We start from the raw sequence: 23,081 nt of genomic DNA, 5'->3' as shown, positions 1-23,081 counted from the left end.
TAGCTGGGACCACTTTCTAATTTCTTCCATCCCCTGGCTTTCCTGACTGGTCCAGCCTGGTTTTCAGGGCCGTTTACTGTGGGTATGGCAAAGGAGATGAGAAGAGGTGACAGAACAGTGAATGTCTGAGCCCCTCAGTATCCCTGATACCACAGATGCATTCTCAGCTGTATTGTGCAGCTTTCTTTGGCCAGGCTGTCACAGTTGCTGAGTAAGACTTTGCCAATATCTCTCCTTTTCCCTTTCTGGGAACCACATTTCTTTAGTCCCGGGATGTTCCTCAGCACCATCTGCCACTTGTTTTCATCTCTCAATGCCAACTCAGTCTTCTTATCCATTGCCTGGATGGAACTTTTGAGCATCCCAACCTTGGAGTGTAGGAGACATTTCTAGACTAAGCTAGAGTTTATCTCATCCTCTTCTGTTCTGAGGAGGGGTCCCCCCCCTACTATGTCTCTGTGGTGGACTCAGACTTTCGCTAACTCCAGGAACCTTGGATCTCTGTGGTTCCAGAAGGAAAGGATTACCAAAGCCAGTTCTGATGCGAGTCTGGCTTATTAGACCATGAATCAAAGGCAAAGATAGTTAGTTACGTCACAAATATTCAGAGATGACCGAGCCCAGGCTCCTGCTACTCCCTGTAAGGAAAACTATTTTGGATATATCACGTCCATTATTAGCAAGATCAGACTAGTATTTAGAGAGTGTAATGCTACTTTGCCAGCTTGAAGATCATTATATTTGGGTTATACAATGATTAGTTACATCAAAAGATGTAGATCTTCTCCATTAACTTAAAAGAAGTGAGCTGAGTAGAAAGGAGAGACCAGGAGAGTGACTAAATTTTCATTCTGACAATCTGGCCAATAGCTATTTTGCAATTTGGTCTGACCTGGGAGGGAAGTGTATGATGTCATGGAGAGCTCCCAGCTCAGCCGGGAGTCTTGCGAGGAACGAGTATGATAAGGGAGACTGAGCTCTAACAGAAGGCAGGGCTGAAGGGAGTAAGCTAGAGTCAGGACTGATCAGAGGGGTTGAGAATGCATTCCTGAGGGGTACAAAGGTGCCTCTGGGCTGTTCCCTTCACCAATTCAGTCTTATTTCAGGGCAGACTGTACCTGGTGGCAAATATATCTGCCTGCCAAGAATTCCTGAGGAGAGGGTAGGGATGGAGAACACAGGCTTGAGTTCCTGAGTTTGGGAAGGACAGTCCGGTCAAAGCTCTGGTCCAGACTCAGGCTCTTTTCCTCCAGACATCCCAGTCTTCAAGGTCATTTTGCCAAACTATGTCCCACAGACCCTAGTAGAGACTGGTTTCTTCGCTTCTATTTGTCAGTTCTGTTGGCAGGAGGACCACAACTGAGCAATGCCAGTCACCTAAGAAGTCATCTGGCCCTCTCACATATGACAGGTGTGCTCATGGCTGAAACTTCTACAGCCAAGGTCCTCTCTCGGAAGTAAAGGACTCTAGCCCACAAAAACGCAAAGTTCCAAAAAAAGGTAAGATGGAATCAGCCCCCAGGAATTAGGCAGAATAAAATAATACCTGCTTTTCCAATCCCTGAACTCTGGGCAGTTTCAGCAATAGCTATGACCCAGTAACCTGGACTCAGCCTTTACTAAGGGGAGTCAGGTACCAAAAGACAAATACCATGCTAAAGCCAACTCCTGAGAAGAAGAAAGAGAATGTCAAGAGATGCTATGTCCTGAGAGTCTCAGGCAAGGCTACCTTGATCATTCTCTCTTTTTGCCAGGGCAGAGTGGAAGGTATAAAGATATCACTCAGTACAGGGGTTTTTCCTTTCCCAATAAAGCTGGCTTTTGCTGGAAGAGCTTAGTTCAGTTTCTTGCATGGAGTGAGAGCAGAAAAGGCCCCTGAGCTCCTTGGAAGGAAACCAGAGGCCTGGCTGGACTTACTGCATGATCTCAGCTCTCCCCTTGTCCAGACACTGCCTAGGGTCACCTTCTCCTCCCCTGGCCCTTTCTTGTGTTCACCTAACCCCTGTTATTTCCTGCCCATATCTCTTCTCTTAGACTTTCAAGAGAAGAAAACATTCGAAACTCAGGTCTGGGTCTCAGCCCTTTTGGAACTTCAGAGCACTAGCAACTCACTCCTAGTCTGGGATTTTCCTTTCTGTAACTACGGACTTTAGGAACATGTCCCATTTGGGCCTCACCCTCAACACTGGCCTGAGATGTGGCGAAGGCGGTAGTTACACAGAGGACAATTTCCCAGAGCCCTTGTGCCTAAAGGCCTTAGGCTTTATCATAATTTGCCATCTCAATTTCTGGCTTCCTGGCAACTTCAAAAGCCCTTCCTAAATGGACATTTCTCCCTAATCCATCAGGTACAGTCTATACCCTAACAGAGCCACCTTTGTTTACCAGTTGTTGGGCTTGTGGGCTTCCTAGAACCTTGTCCACCACCTCAGTTCAACGTAGCTCTAAAGGCAGTAAGTCACCTATCAGCCACATGCTCTCTAAGGAGTGCTTAGATGATGTGATGCTCATCTAGGTGTGATCACCACCTGTGATGCTCAGTTCTTGGGAACCTGGGTCCTGGCAAAAAGGTCCGACAGAAAACTGAATTGGGAGTTCCACTCTTACTGTGGAATCTCAGACAATCACCTAACCTCTTTGAGGTGGAACTTCAAGAGGGTTCTCTCTGAAAGGTGGAAGTTGAACTCACCTTTCAATCATGACATGGGAATAAAAGTTCTGAGTTCCTGAAAGTAACATAGAGCTGATGGAAACATTATCATCCCAATGTCTATACAGCAACCTGGATAGTTCCTGGACTGTCTTCAGAGCCCTGGAAGTACCTACTTCTATTTCAAACTGCCCCAAAGATCTTATGTGCATAAATGACTCTTCACCATGAAGGAACATCTTCTGGATTTAAGTGGAAGGCACAAATGACCTCAGTTTCAAAGATCTCATTAGATAATCTTGAAACACTCTGCCTCAGGTGAGGGAAGAATAAATTAGTGAGGGAGAGGACCTAAACTCCTTACCTGAGGTCTCTGAAGGAGACATAGGCTTTGAGGTTAGGAAGACCTGAATTTTACTCCCAGACCAACCACAAGTAGCTCTGTAAACTTATACACACTACTTAATCTCTGAGCCTCAGTTTTCTTATTTGTAAAAGGATAACACTATCTTCCTCATAGAGCTGATGTGAGGATGAAATGAGATAATTGTCCAATGCCTGGCACATTAATAACAAGCAATAAAAGGTTACTAATTTTATGATGAAAGCCTCCTCTGGTGACAACAGGTCATTTGGTAGTTCTGCTTATCCCCAGGTAGTTCTAACCATAAACCAGGAGCTGGAACCTTACACATTTCCATTAGCTTATGGCACATACTGGTGAAGAGTATTTTCTACACAATACAAAAGCTGCTGCTGCTGCTACTGCTAAGTCGCTTCAGTCGTGTCCGACTCTGTGCGATCCCATAGACAGCAGCTCACCAGGCTCCGCCGTCCCTGGGATTCTCCAGGCAAGAATACTGGAGTGGGTTGCCATTTCCTTCTCCAGTGCATGAAAGGGAAAAGTGAAAGTGAAGTTGCTCAGTCGTGTCTGACTCTTAGCGACCCCATGGACTGTAGCCTACCAGGCTCCCCCATCCATGAGATTTTCCAGGCAAGAGTACTTGAGTGGGGCGCCATTGCCTTTTCCGAATACAAAAGCAGGTTTCCCATAATGACCCCATGTCCTGAGTGTAACTGACAATGCATCAACCAGAAGTCAGAGAATGCCCAGTACCCACCGCCAACCTTAGTAATCTTAGTAGTTCAGGCAGATACAGGTTATACTAAAGAAAAGTTGAGCAGAGGCCTGGCCTCACATGATACAGGTTGGGAGGCTTTTGGCCACATCAGGAAGCAACAAGATCCCAGAGCAAAAATTTAGTTCAAAATTGACGAGGTTTCAGGCACACACATACAAACACCCTCTTCCTCTAGCACACATAATAGGCATTCCCAAAAAACTATTCAGTACCCTGTGCCCCACCTTTTTATTTTTTAGCAAGACCTTTGAAATGGGAAATAAGTCTTGCCTGAAGATAGCAGCAAAGGAGGATCGCCAAGCTAGAAAAATTCCTGGCAATGGCTATCCAGTCTTGATGTTAGAGGGCTTTACCTTGTGCCTGAAAAACTGCCTGGTCTCAAATCTCTGCTGGACTGAATTCCTGGGAGAATGAGAATGAGGGGGCAACTAAGTAATAGGATGTGATCTGACATCAAATTTGTGTTCATTATCTTCTTCTCAATTTGAAATGACATCTAAAGTATATAACCTATTTGGGGAAAGTACAGAAGTCTGACACTAGCCCACTCCAGCCAGGGCAACATGTATGGCCTTCCTTAGAGACCAAGCTGCCAAATGAGGATGAAACCACAAGATACCAGTAGAGAAACCTACTGAGAAGTTTTATAGAATAGGAAATAAACACGAAACCTATCAAGACTGCAGCAGGGTGTAACAGAAAGAGGCTACGGAATCAGAAAAGTCTGGGTTCAAAACTTGACACCTTAATTTACTAGTTAGTTATATAACCTTGACCTGTCTGAGCTTTAGTTTCTTTGTCTGTAAAATAGTTACCATTATAATATTTTCTTACAATACTATGAAGATAAGTGATAATATATAAATAAACATTACAATATTTAAGTGATAGGATCTAGCAAGGGTGCTAAATGAATGAAAGCTATTGCGATGGAAACAAAGAAGAAAACTGGAAAAAGAAAGTATCTGATATATTCAAATTAAGACAAATCAGGTGGTTAAATGGTGGCCAGGAGGATCTGGAAATAGCACGAATACATGAGGACTGTGACATGAAAGGCAACCATAACTCTTTCTACCAAAGTGTTACCATTGAGAGAAAATCATGAAAATAATAGTTCTGGAAGGAATCTTTGAAATCACCCAACTACCAAGTACATGGCCCTCATGTCACAGATGAAGAAACAGACGTCTTCAAAGACTGTACACTGCCCCAAGATACAAAGCTGGGACTACACAGCAAAGTTTCCTGAGTCTCCATCCAGTGCTCCTCCTGCACTAGCAGGCTAGTCTAACCTGGGGTACGTTGTTGAGTTTACAGGCTAAGTGATCTTTCAGAGACTAAAGATTCAACGTTCTCAAACTCACTAAGAAGTGGGAAGCATGACATGTGCAGAGCTGGGAATGTAACCTGGTAAAGGCGTGGTTTGATGTTTGAGCTTTAATGACTACCATGTCCTCAGGGCTCCACATCTTGTCAATTTGCACCCACAGCAGCTGAAGACCCTGCTCAGTGGCTAAAGACCTTGTTGATAATGTAAACCAGCAACAAAACTTTACAGACTACCCCAAATTCATTATTAGCAAAGTCTGGCTTTGGTTGCTATTCTAATTACTCAATGCTCATTTAGAAGTTTAAAATTCAAAGGTCTTCAATGTTTTTTATTATTATCATTTTATTTATTGTTTGCTGCACTGCATGGCTTGTGGGATCTGAGTTCCCCAACCAGGGACTGAACCCAGGCTCTTGGCAGTGAGAGTACAAACTCCTAACCCCCAGACTGCCAGGGAATTCCTGATCTTTAGAGCTTAATTGTGGAGAAGGCAATGGCACCCCACTCCAGTACTCTTGCCTGGAAAATCCCATGGACGGAGGAGCCTGGTGGGCTGCCGTCTATGGGGTCGCACAGAGTCGGACACGACTGAAGCGACTTAGCAGCAGCAGCAGCAGCGGAGCTTAATTGGGCTTTTTTGGCTGCAGCCACCAGCCGGTTTCCAGACTTGGGGTGGGGTGTTAAAAGGATACAGTGAATCCCTCCACAATGAATGATCATACTTTAAGACCAATTTTCCATTCTTCTAAAAAGACTGTAACCACTCTGTTTTCATTTTCATGCAGTCCTGCTTTAACTCTGCTGAACCCCTAATCATAGAAAAATTAATCTCTGGATAGTTTGAAAAAGATAAAGTAGATAAAAGAAGGAAAGAAAATAAAGGCTTTTTAGAGGATTTTCATAATAATCTCCATCCATCTCTCCACTGGACTCTGGCCATTTGCTCTACTTCAGATGTTTATTCACTGGTTGGAGAGTATGACTTTTCAGTCCCATTTCTTCTGTAAAGCAGGTAAAGACTATTACTACTGATTTCCTCACTGAAACTGCATCATAGCCAGATTCTTAGCACCCTGAAGGAAGGGACCCATTGCAACATTACAGATTTTCCACAATCCCTAATACAGTCTTGAGGAACAGTAAACATTCAACAGGCTTGTGGACTAATTTAGTGACACTCGGGTCTCTCATCAAGGTCACATTCACAGGGGAATTCCCTGGTGGTCTAGTGGTTAGGATTCAGCTTTCATTGCCATGGCATGGGTTCAATCCCTGGTTAGGGAACTGAGATCCCATTAGCCACAAGGCCTGGCAAAAAGAAAAAAGAGAAAGTCACATGATAAGATTAGAATTAGACAGTACACCCTGCCAGTGCACTGTTCGCAGTGCTCTGACAGGCTTCTAAAGCCCAAGTCCCACCTTTACAGAGCTAACAAGCAATGAGGAATCAAGATAAACCACCATGGAAGGGCACATTTACATATACAGGCACAGAAACAGTTGAGCCAATAGAACTGTAAGTGGTTTGGAGTCAGCTGACTAACTGATCAATGAATGGGCAGTCTGATTGAAATAGTATACCTTTAAAGACAGGGAAAATTAAGAAATTCAAAGTCTCTTCTCTTTTGCTTACAATGTAATCATACTCAGCTAATTCAGACTGCAAAATTCTCACCAGTGTGGCAGGGCCCCTGGGACAGCTGCTCAGGAGGGCCATTAGTTGACAGGTCTGTGACTCTGGCCCTGACAGCTTAGGCTCCACTCAGGGTCTATTATTTGAAGGGTAGATTGTTCAGGCTCTGCCCAGATGCTGAAAAAATAAATCTTGCACAAAAGATGAGCAAAAGGTTGAAAGGGTGGGAAAAGATTTCACTTTACTCTCCACACAATCCATAGTTTCAATTTTTTTGGAAATCAGGTTTGATCCATTCTGAGATGCCCCTTTGAGGTGCGTTCAACTTAGCAACAAATTTCAGCTGCAAAATCCAGCTAAAGTGTGCAGTGTACTCATTAGATAACTGTCCAAAATAATCTAAGCAGACACAGAAAGTGATCTTTGAATAGCCAGGTTCAAAGTCTTGCTGAGCTATATTTAGCACTTATTTGCATAAGTAACTAACAGGTTTGCATCTCAGAAGACAAGGAGAAGAAACAATTAGATCCATGAACTCCAAGGCTAACTAGTACTCAGAGAAAACTGTTAGCTTCCTTCAGATGCCATCTATTTAACCTCTTATTCAAGACAATGCTTGGTTCATATTGAGATGGACATAGCCTAAAAGAGTCATGGTCTCCAAGCAGATAGTTAACTAACAGACAAAATATCAGCCATCCAAGAGCTCTCATGTTTCAATTCTTGCTGTTCTGAGAGACTTGAGGATAGAACCTTTGTAAAGGATCAATGTAAAGGCTGGACCTGGGCCCAAGAATAGAAGGAAAAAATGGGGAAAGGGAAGAGAGATCTTTTAGTGTATTATCTTTAAAAATATATGAAAATGCTCACTATAACATCCTGTTTCCAAAATCCATTCAAGACTCTTCTCTCATAACTGAAAAAAAAGCAGAAGGAAGGAAGAAAGAAAATGAAGTAAAATGGACAATGCATATGAATAGTTAATTCAAGTGGTGGTTCTCTGAAAAGTAAATGAAATTTTAAAAATTTAGCTGGGTAGGTTAACTCAGGGTATACTCTAATATTTTGAAGTAGTTCAGGACTTCCACTTCATTTATAATGGAATAAATGAAAGCTACAGAAGAAATAATTCTTTTTGTACACTGTATAAAATGCAGTGCAGGACAGGAATCCTGAGAGAAAGAAAATATAAAGTGAACACGAAAATCTTGCTGGGCTAAGGAGACACACTAAAGTTTGGAAAGGCAGAGGTGGCCGGCATTTGTGAGGCAGGTTACCAGAAAGGAAGGAGTTAGGCAAAGAAAAGGGTTTTAGAAATTTATGTATGGTTCCCACTGAATCTGTTGCTTAACAGTAAGAATCACACTTTTAGCATAAAATTCAACCAGTTTCCACAGAAAAATGACTGAGGATCTGTAAGCTGAACAATTCCCAGAGCTCACACAGGACTGGGAGGTGTATGAATTTTGACCAACCAGAATGAAAAGTACCTGTTGAATGTGTAGGGCATTCAGAGGAGGCACCAGAACACTAACACCTTAACAGCAGAACTAAACTTGGGGCCTTCCCTGGTGGCTCAGATGATAAAGAGTCTGCCTGCAATGTAGGACACGCAGGGTTCCATTCCTCGGTCAGGAAGATCCCCTGGAGAAGAGAATGGCAACACACTCCAGTACTCTTGCCTGGGAAATCCCATGGACAGAGGAGCCCATGGGGTTGCATAGAGTCACACATGACTGAGCGATTCACACACACACACACACACACACACACACACAGAATTAAAAGTCACTCTAAACCTATCTTAATAAAAATAAAAAGGAGTTTCATACATGGTGGTCAAAAGGTACAAACTTCCAATTATAAGATAAATAAGTACTGGGTGTGTAACATACTACATGATGACTACAGTTAACACTGCTCCTTAGTATATTTAGGCTTCTCAGGTGGCACCGGAGAAGCCAATGGCACCCCACTCCAGTACTCTTGCCTGGAAAATCCCATGGACGGAGGAGCCTGGTAGGCTACAGTCCATGGGGTCGCTAAGAGTCGGACACGACTGAGTGACTTCACTTTCACTTTTCCCTTTCATGCACTGGAGAAGGAAATGGCAACCCACTCCAGTATTCTTGCCTGGAGAATCCCAGGGACGGCGGAGCCTGGTGGGCTGCCGTCTATGGGGTTGCACAGAGTCGGACACGACTGAAGCGACTTAGCAGCAGCAGCAGCAGCAGGTGGCACCAGTGGTAAAGAGCCTGCCTACCAATGAAGGAGACTTTACAGACGCAGGTTTGATCCTGGGTCGGGAAGATCCCCTGGAGGAGGGCACAGCAACCCACTCCAGTATTCTTGCCAGGAGAATCCCATCGACAGAGGAACCTGGTGCGCTACCATCCATAGGGTCACAAAGAGTCAGACACAACTGAAATGATTTAGTACAGCACACATGGTATATTTAGAAGTTACTGAGACAGTAAATCCTGAGTTCTCGTCACAAGGACCACCCCACCCTCCTGCTGCCTTTGCATCTATAGGAGATGACTGATGTTAATTAGACTTACTGTGGTAAACTTAAATAGCGGTATATGTCAGTTATAGCTCAATAACATTAGAAAAGAAAGATCACTACATGAAAAAAATAAGTTTCAAAAGGATATTGTTGTTCTGTTGCTAAGTTGTATTCACCGCTGTGACTCCATGGACTACAGCACACCAGGCTCCTCCTGTCCTCCACTATCTCCCAGAGCTTGCTCTAATTCATGTCCATTGAGATGGTGATGCTATCTAACCATCTCATCCTCTGTTGCCCCCTTCTCCTTTTGCCTTCAATCTTTCCCAGCATCAGGGTCTTTTCCAATGAGTTGGCTCTTCGCATCAGGTGGCCGAAGTATTGAGCTTCAGCTTCAGCATCAGTTCTTCCCATGAATATTCAGGGTTGATTTCCTTAAGGATTGACTGGTCTGATCTCCCTGCAGTTCAAGGGACTCTCAAGAGTCTTCTCCAGGACCAAAATTCAAAAGCATAAATTCTTCGGCGTTCAGCCTTCTTTATGGTTTATGGTCCAACTCTCACATGTGTACATGACTCCTAGAAAAACCATAGTTTTGACTATATGAACCTTTGTCAGCAAAGTGATATCTCTGCTTTTTAATACACTGTCCAAGGTTTGTCATAGCTTTCCTTCCAAGGAGCAAGTCTTTTAATTTCATGGCTGCAGTCACCGTCTGCTGTGATTTTGGAGCAGAAGAAAATAAAGCCTGTCACTGCTTCCACTTTTTCCCTTTCTATTTTCCATGAAGTGATGAGATCAGATAATCTTAGGTTGTTTAATGTTGAGTTTTAAGCCAGCTTTTGCACTCTCCTCTTTCCTCAAGAGGTTCTTTAGTTCCTCTCCACTTTCTGCCATTAGAGTGGTGTCATCTGCATATCTGAGGTTGATATTTCTCCCAGCAATCTTGATTCCAGCTTGTGATTCATCCAGACCAGTATTTTGCATGATGTACTCTACACAGACATTAAATAAATAGGGTGACAATATACAGCTGTGTCGGACTCCTTTCTCAATTTTGAACCAGTCAGTTGTTCCGTGTGAGGTTCTAACTGTTGCTTCTTGACCTGTGAACAGATTTCTCAGGAGGCAGGTAAGGTGGTCTGGTATTCCTGTCTCTTTATGAATTTTTCACAGTTTGTTGTGATCCACACAGTCAAAGGCTTCCGCAGGGTCAGTGAAGCAGAAATAGATGTTTTTCTGGAACTCCATTGTGTTCTCCATGATTCAACAAATGTTGGCAATTTGATGCTGGTTCCTCTGCTGCTTCAAAACTCAGCTTGTAACATCTGGAAGTTCTTGGTTCACATACTGTTGAAGTCTACCTTGAAGGATTTTGAGCATAACCTTTCTAGCATGTGAAATGAACACAACTGTTCGGTAGTGTACACATCCTTTGGCATTGCCTTTCTTTGGGATTGGAATAAAAACTGACCTTTTCCAGTTCTATGGCCACAGCTGAGTTTTCCAAATTTGCTGACATACTGAGTACAGCACTTTAACAGCATCATCTTTTAGAATTTTAAACAGTTCAGCTGGAATTCTGTCATCTCTGCTGGCTTTGTCCATAGTAATGCTTCCTCAGGTCCACTTGATTTGTCTGGCTCTTGGTGAGTGATTATCTGGGTCATTAAAACTTTTTTGTATAGTTCTTATACAAAGAACTTCTTCATCTCTTCTGCTTCTGTTAGGTCCTTACCATTTCCTTTATTGTGCCCATCCTTGCATGAAATGTTCCCTTGATATCTTCAGTTTTCATTTTTTTTTTTAAAAAAAATTTATTTGGCTGTACCAGGTCTTAGTTGCAGCATGCAGGATCTAGTTCCCTGACAAGGGATCATACCAGGGTCCCCTGCATTAGGAGTTTGGAGTCCTAGCCCTGGACCACCAGGTAAGTCCCTCTCCGATTTTCTTGAAGAGATCTCTAGTCTTACCCATTCTATTGTTTTCCTCTATTTCTTTGCACTGTTCATTTAATAAGGCCTTCTTATCTCTCCTTGCTATTCTTGGAACTCTGGATTCAGTTGGGTATATCTTTTCCATTCTCCCCTGCCTTTTGCTTCTCTTCTTTCCTCAGCTATTTGTAAAGCCTCCTCAAACAACCGCTTTGCCTTCCTGCATTTCCTTTTCTTTGGGATGGTTATGGTCACTGCCTCCCTGTACAACGTTACGAAAAGGAGATTGCTGCTCCACAAATAATTTCCTTACCTTCCTCAATGAAGTCTGACACTATTTAATAAAGAAAGACAACAAAATCCAGCATTCAACTATATAACATTCACAGTGCCCAATATCCAGTAAAAAATTATCAGACATGTCAAGAAGCAAGAAAATGTAACTCATAACTCAGAGAAACATCAGTGAACAGAAACAGACCCAGAAATGAAAGAGATGATGAAATTAGCAAGGACATTTAAAGAGCTACTATAAATAAATATGTTCAAGTGCTTAAACACAACCATGAACATTATAAGGAACAAAACGGAAGGTATAAGCACATCACAATAAGATTGCTGAAAACCAATGTTAAAGAAAGAAAATTAAAAGCAGCTAGACGAGGAAAAAACACATATACAAAGGAACAAAGATAAAAATTCACACTTGTCAGAAACTATACAAGCCAAAAAACAATGGAATGATATCTGTGCCAAAAGAAAAAAACAGTTAGCCTAGAATTCTATATCCAGCAAAAACATCTTGCTGAAATGAGAGTGAAATAAAGACCTTTTCAAACAAACAATCTGAGAGAATGTGTTAACAGTCCTACAATTAGATGTTAACAAAAGCTCTCTGGTAGAAGGAAAATTACATTATCTGGATCTTTCAACAGGAATAAAGCATACTGGAAGTGGTAAATACATGGATAAAATGTAAAATACTTTCACATAAATTTGAAAACTAGGAAAAAAGAATTGACTCATCAAATCAAAAAATAATAACAATGGAATGTGAAATTTATAAGAAACCTAGAAGAAAAATGTTTGACAATAGTAATACAAAGACCAGGAGTGGGGCAAATGGAAACACATGATTGTAAGGTTATTACACATTACATGAAGTCGTATACCAAATTTTGAAGGTATATTGTGGTAAGTTAAAAATGCATGTTGGAAAACCTAGAGCAATGACTAAAATAATAAAACTAAGGGGTAGAGATAAGAAGTCAATATTGGACATAAAATGGAATCATAAAAAATACTCAGTTAATCAAAACAAAAGCAGAAAAACTAAAAGATAAACAGGAGAAAAAGAAGGGAAAAAAGGCAATATGGCAGATATTAACTCAACCATATTAATAACAAATTAAATGTAACATTTCAATTAAAAGACAGAGGTTGTCAGGCTGGGTAGAAAATCAATGTCCAACTATAGGTTTTGTCTAAAAGAAATCCACCTAAAATATAAAGACACAGATAGGGTGAAATTATAAAGATGGGAAAAATGAGTTGTATCAACACTAACTAAAACAAAATTGAATTGCTATATTAATAATCTGGATAAGGAGACTTCAGAACAAGGGATATTATCTGGAACAAAGAGTGAAATTTAATAAAAGCAAAAATAAACAAATAGAACCTAATTAAACTTAAAAGCTTTTGCACAGCAATGGAAACCATAAACAAAATGAAAAGACAACCTGTGGAATGGGAGAAAACATATTTGCAAACCATGAGGCTATCAAGGGATTAATTTCCAAAATATACAAACAGCTCATACAGCTCAACATCAAAAAACAAACAACCCAATCAAAATATAGGCAAAAGCCCTAAACAGACATTTCTCCAAGGAAGATATACAGATAGCCAAAGGAGGCACATGAAAAGATGTTCAACATTGCTAATTATCAGAGAAACTCAAATAGAACTATAATGAGGGAACTTCCCTGGTAATCCAGTGGCTAAGACTCCATGCTTCCAAAGAAGGGAACCCAGGTTCGATCACCATCAGGGAACTAGAGCTCGTACACCACAACTAAAGATCCTGTGTACAGCAATGAAGATCGAAGATTCCACGTGGAGCAACTAAGATCTGGCAGAGCCAAAAAATAAACAACATCAAAACTACAAAAAAAACTACAATGAGGTATCACCTCACACTGGTCAGAATGGCCATCTATAAATAATCTATAAATAATGACCGCTGGAGAAGGTGTGGAGAAAAGGGGACCTTCATGCACAGTTGGTAGGGATGTAAAGTGGTGTAGACATTATGGAAAGCAGTATGGTGATACCTCAGAAAACTGAAAATAGAACTGTCATGTGATCCCACAATCCCATTCCTGGGCATATATCTGAACAAAACTAAAATTAGAGAAGGCACATGCACCTCAGTGTTCATAGCAGCACTATTCACAGTAGTCAAGACATGGAAGCAACTTAAATGTCCACTGACAGATGAGTGGATAAATAAGATATGGTAGATAGATATAATGGAATACTATCCAGTTATTAAAAAGAATGAAATGATGCCATTTGCAGCTACATGGGTGAACCTAGAGATTATCATACCAAGCAAAATAAATGAGAAAGAGAAAGACAGGAGAGTGGTGTGGAGCGTGCAGGTTTTGGTCTACAGCCTGCACACCACCTCTGCACTCAATGAGCCCTGCCTACCAGGGCTCTGGGGGCTGTAGGCGGGCACCTACTGGGCACTGAACATCTGCCCCACTCTGCTGTCCATGCACAAATTCACAGACAAACATGAATGGGTAACAACAGAAAATGGTGTTGGGACAGTGGCAATCAGCAATTTTGCACAGGAAGATTTGGGAGATGTTGTTTGCTGTAGTCTGTCAGAAGTTGGGACAAAATTGAACAAACAAGGAATTTGGTGCACTGTAAATTATGTTTGAAAGTGAAAGTCACTCAGTCGTGTCTGACTCTTTGAGATCCCATGGACTATACAGTCCATGGAATTCTCCAGGCCAGAATACTGGAGTGGGTAGCCTTTCCCTTCTCCAACCCAGAGACTGAATCCAGGTCTCGCGCATTGCAGGCGAATTCTTTTCCAGTTGAGTGAGCCACAAGGGAAGCCCAAGAATACTGGAGTGGGTAGCCTATCCCTTCTTCAGCAGATCTTCCCTATGCAGGAATCGAACCGGGGTCTCCTGCATTGCAGGGAGATTCTTTACCAACTGAACTATCAGGGAAGCCCTAAATTATGTCTGGTGCACTGTAAAGTATAGCTGCTAGTGAACTCTATTGTGTCTATCAAAAGTAACTGAAATTAATGAAACTCTAGCAGAAAATCCAGGACTTGTCAACAAATCTTGTTATAAAGACGGTTGGCTCATCAAGACGACACTGAGTAACCCTTCAGAACTAGATGAACTAATGAATGAAGGAGCATGAGAAATCCATAAAATCTCCTGAGGCATGAACATGGAACCCCTAAATAAACTAGTTTGAAACAACTTGAAAAAGAAAAAAAAGACAAATACCACATGATACACGTATCTACGGAATCTAAAATATGACACAAATGAACTTATCTATGACAGAAACGGAATAAAAAACATAGAGAACAGACTTGTGATTGTGTGTGGGGGGGGACAGGTTGGATTGGGAGTTTGAGATTAGCAGATGCAGACTACTGATACTATAAACAGAATGGATAAACAACAAGATCCTGTTGTATACAACAGGGAACTATATTCAAGATCCTATAATAAACCATAATGGAAAAGAATAAAAATACTGTTTAAATAACATAAAAAATGATGGAAAAAATAGGTACAAAACAGTATGCTAAAAACTACAAAATACTGATGAGAAAATTTTAAAGATCTAAATAAATGGAGAGGTATATCATGGTTGTGGATTTGAAAACAAAATTATTAAAGTATCAATTCTCCCCCAAGTTGATCTATAGAGTTAATGCAATTCCAATCAAAATCTTAGCAGGTTTTTACTTGTAGAAATGACAAGCTAATCTTACACTTTGAATAGAAATGCAAAAGACATAGAATATTCAAAACAATTTTTAAAAAGCAAAATTTAGAGGACTTATATTACTTGATTTCATGATTTATGACAGACTTATAATAATCAAGACAGTGTAGGGCATAAATTTTGACATATATGAGGCCAATGGAACAGAACTAATACTTCAGAAATAGACCCATGGTCAATTGATTTTTTTACAAATGTGCCAAAGTATTTCAATAGGGGAAAGAAATAGTCTTTTGCACAGATGACAATGGAACAACAGGATACTGCGGGGTGGGAACTGGATGAACGTTTACCATTACCAAACACCTTACAAAAAATTAACTTGGACTTCCTTGGTGGTTAAGGCGTTGAGAATCTGCCTGCCAGTGCAGGGGACATGGGTTCAGTCCTTGGTCTAGAAACATTCCACATGCCTCTGGGCAACTAAGCCTAAGCCTGTGCGCCACAACTATCTAAACCCTTACTTCAGAGCCTGTACTCTACAACAAGAAAAGCTAGCACAATGAAAAGCCCATGCACAGCAACTAGAGACTAGCCCCTGCTCACCACAACTAGAGAAAGCCTGTATGCAGCAATGAAGATCCGGGGCAGCCAAAAGTAAATAAATAAATCGAAAAAAAAGAAACAATGATTCCATTAAAAAAATTAACTTGACACAGAGCATAGAACTAAATGTAAAAGCCAGAACCATAAAACTTCCAGAAGAAAATACAGGTGAAAATTTCCACAACTAGGAGGAAGCAAAGATTTACTAAATAAAACACAAGGGCAAAAATTGTTTTAAAAATTAATAACTTCATCTTCATGGTATTAATTTAAAATTGGTTTCCATTAAAATGTTTGGACTTTGAAAAACACCATTAATAACTTGCAAAGACAAGCCACTGAAAATATGAGAAAATATTCACAATATATATGAAAAGGACCTGCATCTAGAATATACAGGAATTCACAAATAATCAAATTTAAAAACAGGCAAATGATCAGCTGGTCAACACTTGTCATCATACAAAATAACAGTAATTTTTAAAACTGTTAACGTATGCAGTATTACTAGAGCACTTTATATGCACTAGAATGGCTAAAATTAAAAAGTGTGACGAAGATATGGAGTAGCTACAACTTATTCATTGCTGGTTGGAATTAAAAATGGTATAATCACTTTTGAAAACAATCTGACAGTTTTTTTCTTTTGAAAAACATCTTTATTGAGATATAATTTACATACCATAAAATTCAATTCTTTTAAGGGTGTAAGTCAATGTTTTAGTATATTCACATAGTTGACAATTATTACCATGATCTAAGTTCAGAACATTTTCACCAGCCCCAAAAGAAACTTCATAACAATTTACAGTCATTCCCCAACTTATTCCCAACCCAGCTGTAGGTAACCACTAACCTATTTTCTGTTTCTATAGATTTGCTTATTCTGGTCATTTAAAATAAATGGAATCACACAAATATGGTCTGTGTGACTGGCTTCCTTCATTTAGCATATGTTTTCAGGAATCATCCATGTTGTATCAGGTATCAGTACTTCGTTCTTTTTATGGTGGTATAATATTCCATTGTATGGATGCATCATGTTTTGTTTACATATTTAGTTGCTGATGGACATTTTGGTTGTTTCTACTTTTACTACTTGTGGCTCAGTAGTAAAGAATCTGCCTACCAAGGCAGGAGACATGGGTTCAATCCCTGGGTCGGGAAGACCCTCTGGAGGAAGACATGGCAACCCACTCCAGTATTCTTGCCGGGGAAATCCCATAGACAGAGTCTGGCAAGCTACAGTCCATGGAGTTGCAAAAGAGTTGGACACGACTTAGCAACTAAACAACAGATACCAGTTTTGAGTTATCATGAATAACAGTAGCATGAATATTTGTATAGAAGTCTTTGGGTGGATATATATTTTCATTCCTCTTGGGTAAATAGCTAGAAGTGTCACAATATGGATGAATCTTAGACATGAGAGTTTATGTGAAATTCATAAAAGATGAATATAATCTATAGTGATAGAAATTAAATCAGTGGTTACCTAATTTGGTTACCCAATAACTAATCAGTGGTTACCTAATCAGGGCCCAAATTTGCAGATAAGACTAACTGTACAAAAGAATTTTAATGGGTTATGGAAATAAAATGTTCTGTATCTTGTGATGTTGATGATTACATAAATATATCTTATATGTTAATTATATCTCAATAAAGTTAAATAAAAAGTCCAGTAACTCACAACAAGGCAAAAAAAAAAAAAAAGACACTTGGTTATGGCAGTATACTTATGTCTTTTTTGGTCTTGCCATTCCATTTTTGGTTGGGGCAAGCATGATTCAGACTGATATATCAGTATCCATAAGCTAGCAGTTCCTAGTATTTTCCAAAGATTCCCCTCATTGTGCTACTTCTTGCCACCTCTCCACCACGGCAATCCTCCCTGACAAACTAAATGGACTCTGGGTAGCAATCAACAGTGTTTGCAATCATTTTCAGCTGGCCAGTAGTCACATGAAATTTTTTTAATTGGGTGTACTGTCACTTTTAATTGGGTGTACCAGGGCCTCCCTGGTGAATCAGTCATAAAAAAATCTGCCTGCAATGTGGGAGACCTGGTTCGATCCCTGGGTTGGGAAGATTCCCTGGAGAAGGGAATGACTACCCACTCCAGTATTCTGGCCTGGAGAATTCCACAGACAAAGGAGTCTGGCAGGCTACAGTCCATGGTGTCACAAAGAGTCGGACACGACTGAGCGACTTCCACTGTTACTTTTTTAACAATCATTTACCAAGCTCAGAGACTAGAATCCTACCTTTACCAAGGACACCTAATGAAGGTTCTACTTTTGTCTTTTTTATAAAACTGAGGCAGGGGTAAAAGATATGAGATGATCACTGCTCTCCTTGTGGAAATTCACTCCAAAAAGAGTCATCAGCCAACCACTTATGTATTTATAATGAGGGGATGTTTCAATGGGGTACCTATAAACTAAACTTTCTTAGGTTTATAAAAGGTTGTGGGGTGCTGTTGCAAGCACACCAAATACAACAGGGGAGTGAGGAGTGAGGTCTATAGACTAACACACAGGCAAAGGCCTAAACAAGAAGTGAGTGATCCTGATTCTTACTCTGTGAAGTCCTTTGGGGTATGTATGATTTTTGTATTTTTATAGCCCCTAGTGTGGCACAGAGCAGATACCTCTGTACTTATGCACAGAAAAGAAATAATCTGGGCAATGTGAAGCTGGGGCACCCACTCCTTGTCTTGCTGCACTAACCAAGGACACCAAGTAGCAGAGAATTCTTAGACTAAAGCAGGTTCTGAGAACTTCCTTGGTAGGCAAGAATTGGTTCTTTTTCAGAACACTTTAGCTCAAAGTGGCTTAAAAAAAAAAAAAGTACAGGAGCTAGGACAAATAGTAATGTGTAAAATCACAGGCTTCATTTGAGTGAGCATCCCTCCCTCCACTAGGTGCTTACAGTGACTTTCTATCCAAGATAACCCGAATCTCTCTCCAGGGCACAATCATCCAATATAACTGTTTGGAAACAAGGATCCAAAAGGTGGACACAAGTCTCTGGATAGACTGAAAAAGATGATGCCCTTTAATAGACAACCCTTCCTTCTATACAGCTAGCTTGCATATAATATGCAGAAGGTTTTTTTCCCCCTTTCTATTTTCATACTCAGGACCAAACTCAATTTCAGAACCAATTTAAGCTGGCCAGTTCTCCTGTCCATTCCTGTCTTTCAAGCCTGCACTGAAATTTACTCATCTCACAGGCTGGCTCTGTCTTCAGGAAGGTGGGCCAGATAATGAACCTCACAGTGGGTGATTCATGAAAGGTCATCACTTGGTTAAAGGAAAGGCAACAGTGACTTTCTTTAATTTCCCTGGGCAGTTGCCCCACCTCCCTGACTTTATTTGGTTGAAGCCCTAGAAACTCATTGTGAAGCTTTTCTTTGCACTAATTACAGATCCAACATGCCCAGGTCCTTACCCTGCACAAGCAAGGTATGCAATCACACCAAGAGGCAGCCAAGATAATTTGGGTAGGGGAACAGGATACACATGTTTACCAAGTATCACATCAGGCCTTCTTCTTCTCTATGGCTTACTGCAGGCAGGACACTCCACCCAGCTCAAACCAAGAGGCAGATGATCTCTGTCCTCCTCACTTGAGGCCTTTCCTTGGAAACAGATCACATCTCAGGGAGGGAGACAGAAAACACCATCTCTGCTCCTAATTCTCCAGCAATCTGACTGGGATCTCTGCCTCCCTGCCAAGGTTCACTCATCTGTCCCTCCCTAACAGAATTCTTCACCAGAAATCCCATTTGTGGGCTAAACACAGTTTTCCTCCTAGTTGGGTGGGTCATTTTTAAGATTGTAACTTCCTTTGAGGAGGATCACTGTGAAAGGTCAAAGTGCTGTTATGGTACTTAGCAAAAACATTTCCAGTTACACAGCCTATAACAGAAGAGAACAGCTTGCATAGTGACACTTTTGGCCTCCAAAGTTACTATAACAGTGGCAAACCATGCTTTTCCAAGCATATCTTAAAAGAGTTTTGAGCTACCTTCTAGGAAAGAAGTTGCAATGGAAATAAAACAAAAGTACCAGAAGGTCTATTTGGAAGGAAGGAGGTGGCTAGAAAACAAACTGAAGAGTAAAGTGCTTGCTATCTTTATATCTAATGACTGGGATGAAGAGCCTTCTTAGCTTAAAACAAGGCCTGCTGTATCCTGAGGAGAAGGCGATGGCACCCCACTCCAGTACTCTTGCCTGGAAAATCCCATGGACGGAGGAGCCTGGTAGGCTGCAGTCCATGGGGTCGCTAAGAGTCAGATACGACTGAGTGACTTCACTTTAACTTTTCACTTTCATGCACTGGAGAAGGAAATGGCAACCTACTCCAGTGTTCTTGCCTGGAGAATCCCAGGGACGGCGGAGCCTGGTGGGCTGCCGTCTATGGGGTCGCACAGAGTCAGACACGACTGCAGCGACTTAGCAGCAGCAGCAGCAGCTGTATCCTGAAACCTCTTGAAAAGTTGGTAACTACTGGAATTCCTACGAGCTCCAGTGCTATTTCTCCCATGCACTGCCAAAGAAGCTTTACCGACAATGAAGTCTGATTGAGCAAGACCGGAAGTTTATGTGATGGGCATTTCAAAATTCACACTTAACTGGAGGAAATACTGACAGTGGCAGAAAGGAATAATAAGTTAAGCTCTTCACCAGTGACCTCTGCATTCATCTAGCTTGGCTGAGGGACATTAATTTTGAATCTTCACTTTGCTATTTAAAAAAAAAAAAAAAATGGAACTACCACTTTAAAAACAGTTACAATTCAGTGTGCTATGTTTTAGATTTTGACCCACAAATATATATCATCTTTAAAAGAAATAAGTTCATAAAAACTTTTTAAAAATTCATCATCTTCCTTGGGTGTGTGGAAAAGCTTTATTTTTCATAGTGACTTTGCTGACATTCTTGGATGGGATAAAGAGACTTTTCCCTCATTTATAAAGTTATCATACCATGCCAGGAGCCTCTACTGAGGCACTGCTGCCTAACTGGCAGGCAAACTCTCCAGGTCCCTGTTCAGTACTTTCTTTCCTTAACTGAATGGGCCTTTTCCAAACTGGGATTCTTTCCCCACCCCCTAGAAATGAGTCCTGTTACCCCTGTTCTGTCTGCTTCTCCCTCCACCTTCCTATCCTGACTTGCCTCTTCCTTTGGAATACCTAACAGACTCTAGTTGTCTTGCATGTTTCAGTAGATGAAAAAGCTCAGACTTTGGTGTCAGACTGACCTAGGTTCACATTATGGCTTTATCACTAGCAGCTGTATGATCTTGGACAAACTACTTAGTCTCTTCAGTATCCTCATCTATAAAATGAGGATAATTGTATCTACCTCAGATAATTGATTAAATTAAGTAAAAAGCCTAAGTAAAAGTGCCTAGTCAAAAACTCCTAGTTGTTCCTTTTACCTATTTGTGTCCTTTTTAAATCCAAGATACTTTCTTCCCTATTCAGAGGAGCTAAAATCCAAGACCCTTTTCCCCCTGATCTGGTAGTGCAGCTTACCTCTTGGTCCAAGTAAGAGAGTAAATATCCTAGCAGCACATAACCAGCTAACCTTCCTAAATGGACCTTCTCAAGATGCCCTATGTAACAGAAAGTTGATTTCCAAGGTTAAACAGCTTGTAGGAAAATCCCTTTGCCTCTGACTTTGTGTCTTTCTTGCGTTAGTGAGTCCAGTGAACAAATAACTCATATCAAACTTTTTTTCCTGCCAATTAGGTCACTCAAAATGCCAGAATCTAAACAAAGACAGAAAAGAGAGGCAGGGTCAGACAGTCAATGCTTGTGTCACATGCTCGTACTCACTAAGAGTTCCCATGGCAACCATCACTCAGGCTTAGAGAGACTGCAAAACTATAGGCTGTTGTACAAAAACAATGCCAAGTACAGGAAACTGAGTTATGGCTATCATGAGAGTCTTAAATCTCAGCTCTAGCATATGTCTCTGCCAAGGCTGCCTTGCCTGACGGCCAATGCTATGTTTTAAGATGAGAAAATATCACAAGGGCTCTCAAAGTAGGCTGCTCAGAGGTCTTGACTGCTTTGGGAGGCAATATAGGTGGCTCCCATGGGGAAAGTGACCCACGCTCACTTTCTGCATGGAAAGCCCTGCCTTGTAGCAGTAGCAGCCAGTCTTCCTCAACAACCAGTGGTGTGCTGGAGCTGGCTGACATATGCTTGGCCTGTGAGAGTGAACTGTTAAATTTTTAAGCACTGTGAGAGCCACCTGGCTTCACACTGGTAGCTATGGTGGGAGTATTTGTCCTCAGAACTACAAATCAGCCCCCTCCAAGCACTTCGGAGAAGGCAACGGCACCCCACTCCAGTACTTTTGCCTGGAAAATCCCATGGACGGAGGAGCCTGGTAGGCTGCAGTCCATGGGGTCGCTAAGGGTCGAACACGATTGAGCAACTTAACTTTCACTTTTCACTTTCATGCATTGGAGAGGGAAATGGCAACCCACTCCAGTATTCTTGCCTGGAGAATCCCAGGGACGGCGGAGCCTGGTGGGCTGCCGTCTGTGGGGTCGCACAGAGTCGGACACGACTGACGCGACTTAGCAGCAGTAGCAGCCAAGCACTTACCCTCCTACCAGCTGTTAAACATTTACTAACAACCGAAATGGCCAACAACTCTAAAGTTGAAGTACCAGGCTCGACTTTCCTCATAAGTCTTGAAGCTTTTAGGATATCTCCCAAAGATCTTTATGTGTTTCCTCCTAGATGTTCACAAATAACAGGTGCCACCCAGGCACCCCAACAGTGTTTGCCTCACAAACTAGGACTCTCCTCTTGTTAGTATCTCACTCTTCTCTGGGAAAATAAAGCTGGATTTCATTAGGATTTCTAAACACCCAGCAGTTATTTATAGTGATTCTTATCTTAGGATCAGGAGAAAATCAAAAAGGGTTATTAGAAAGATTACTAATAGATGAAAATAAATACTCAGCTTCCAATGTAACTTTCACTCAATCACATATGAAGCATTTTTTGTTTAATTCTGCAAGGCAGAGGGCAGGGAAGGGAAGTTGTTCAATAAACAGTTTCAGTTTTGAAAGATGAGAAATTTCTAGAGATAACTGCACAACAATGTACATATTAACACTACTGTAGTGTACAGTTAAGAATGGTTAAGATGGTAAATTCTGTTATATGTGTTTGTATGTTATGTGTTTTGTTGTATGTGTTTGCTATATTTGTTATACCAGGAAAAAAAAGAGAGAGCTAGGTTT

General features: G+C 41.1%; 1 protein-coding gene across 46 annotated transcripts in view; it reads right to left on the bottom strand.

Annotated features, from left to right (window-relative positions):
- The window catches only part of ARMH3 (armadillo like helical domain containing 3), a 185,580-nt gene that overhangs the window by 4,464 nt on the left and 158,035 nt on the right, over positions 1–23,081 (bottom strand). The gene's annotated exons all lie outside the window — the stretch shown is intronic.

Source organism: Giraffa tippelskirchi, chromosome 2 (assembly GCF_054371585.1).
Source record: "Giraffa tippelskirchi isolate mGirTip1 chromosome 2, T2T-mGirTip1v1.2.pri, whole genome shotgun sequence".
Lineage (NCBI taxonomy): Eukaryota > Metazoa > Chordata > Mammalia > Artiodactyla > Giraffidae > Giraffa > Giraffa tippelskirchi.
The sequence above is the reverse complement of the archived record's forward strand: the minus strand, read 5'-3'. Positions and strand labels throughout refer to the sequence as shown.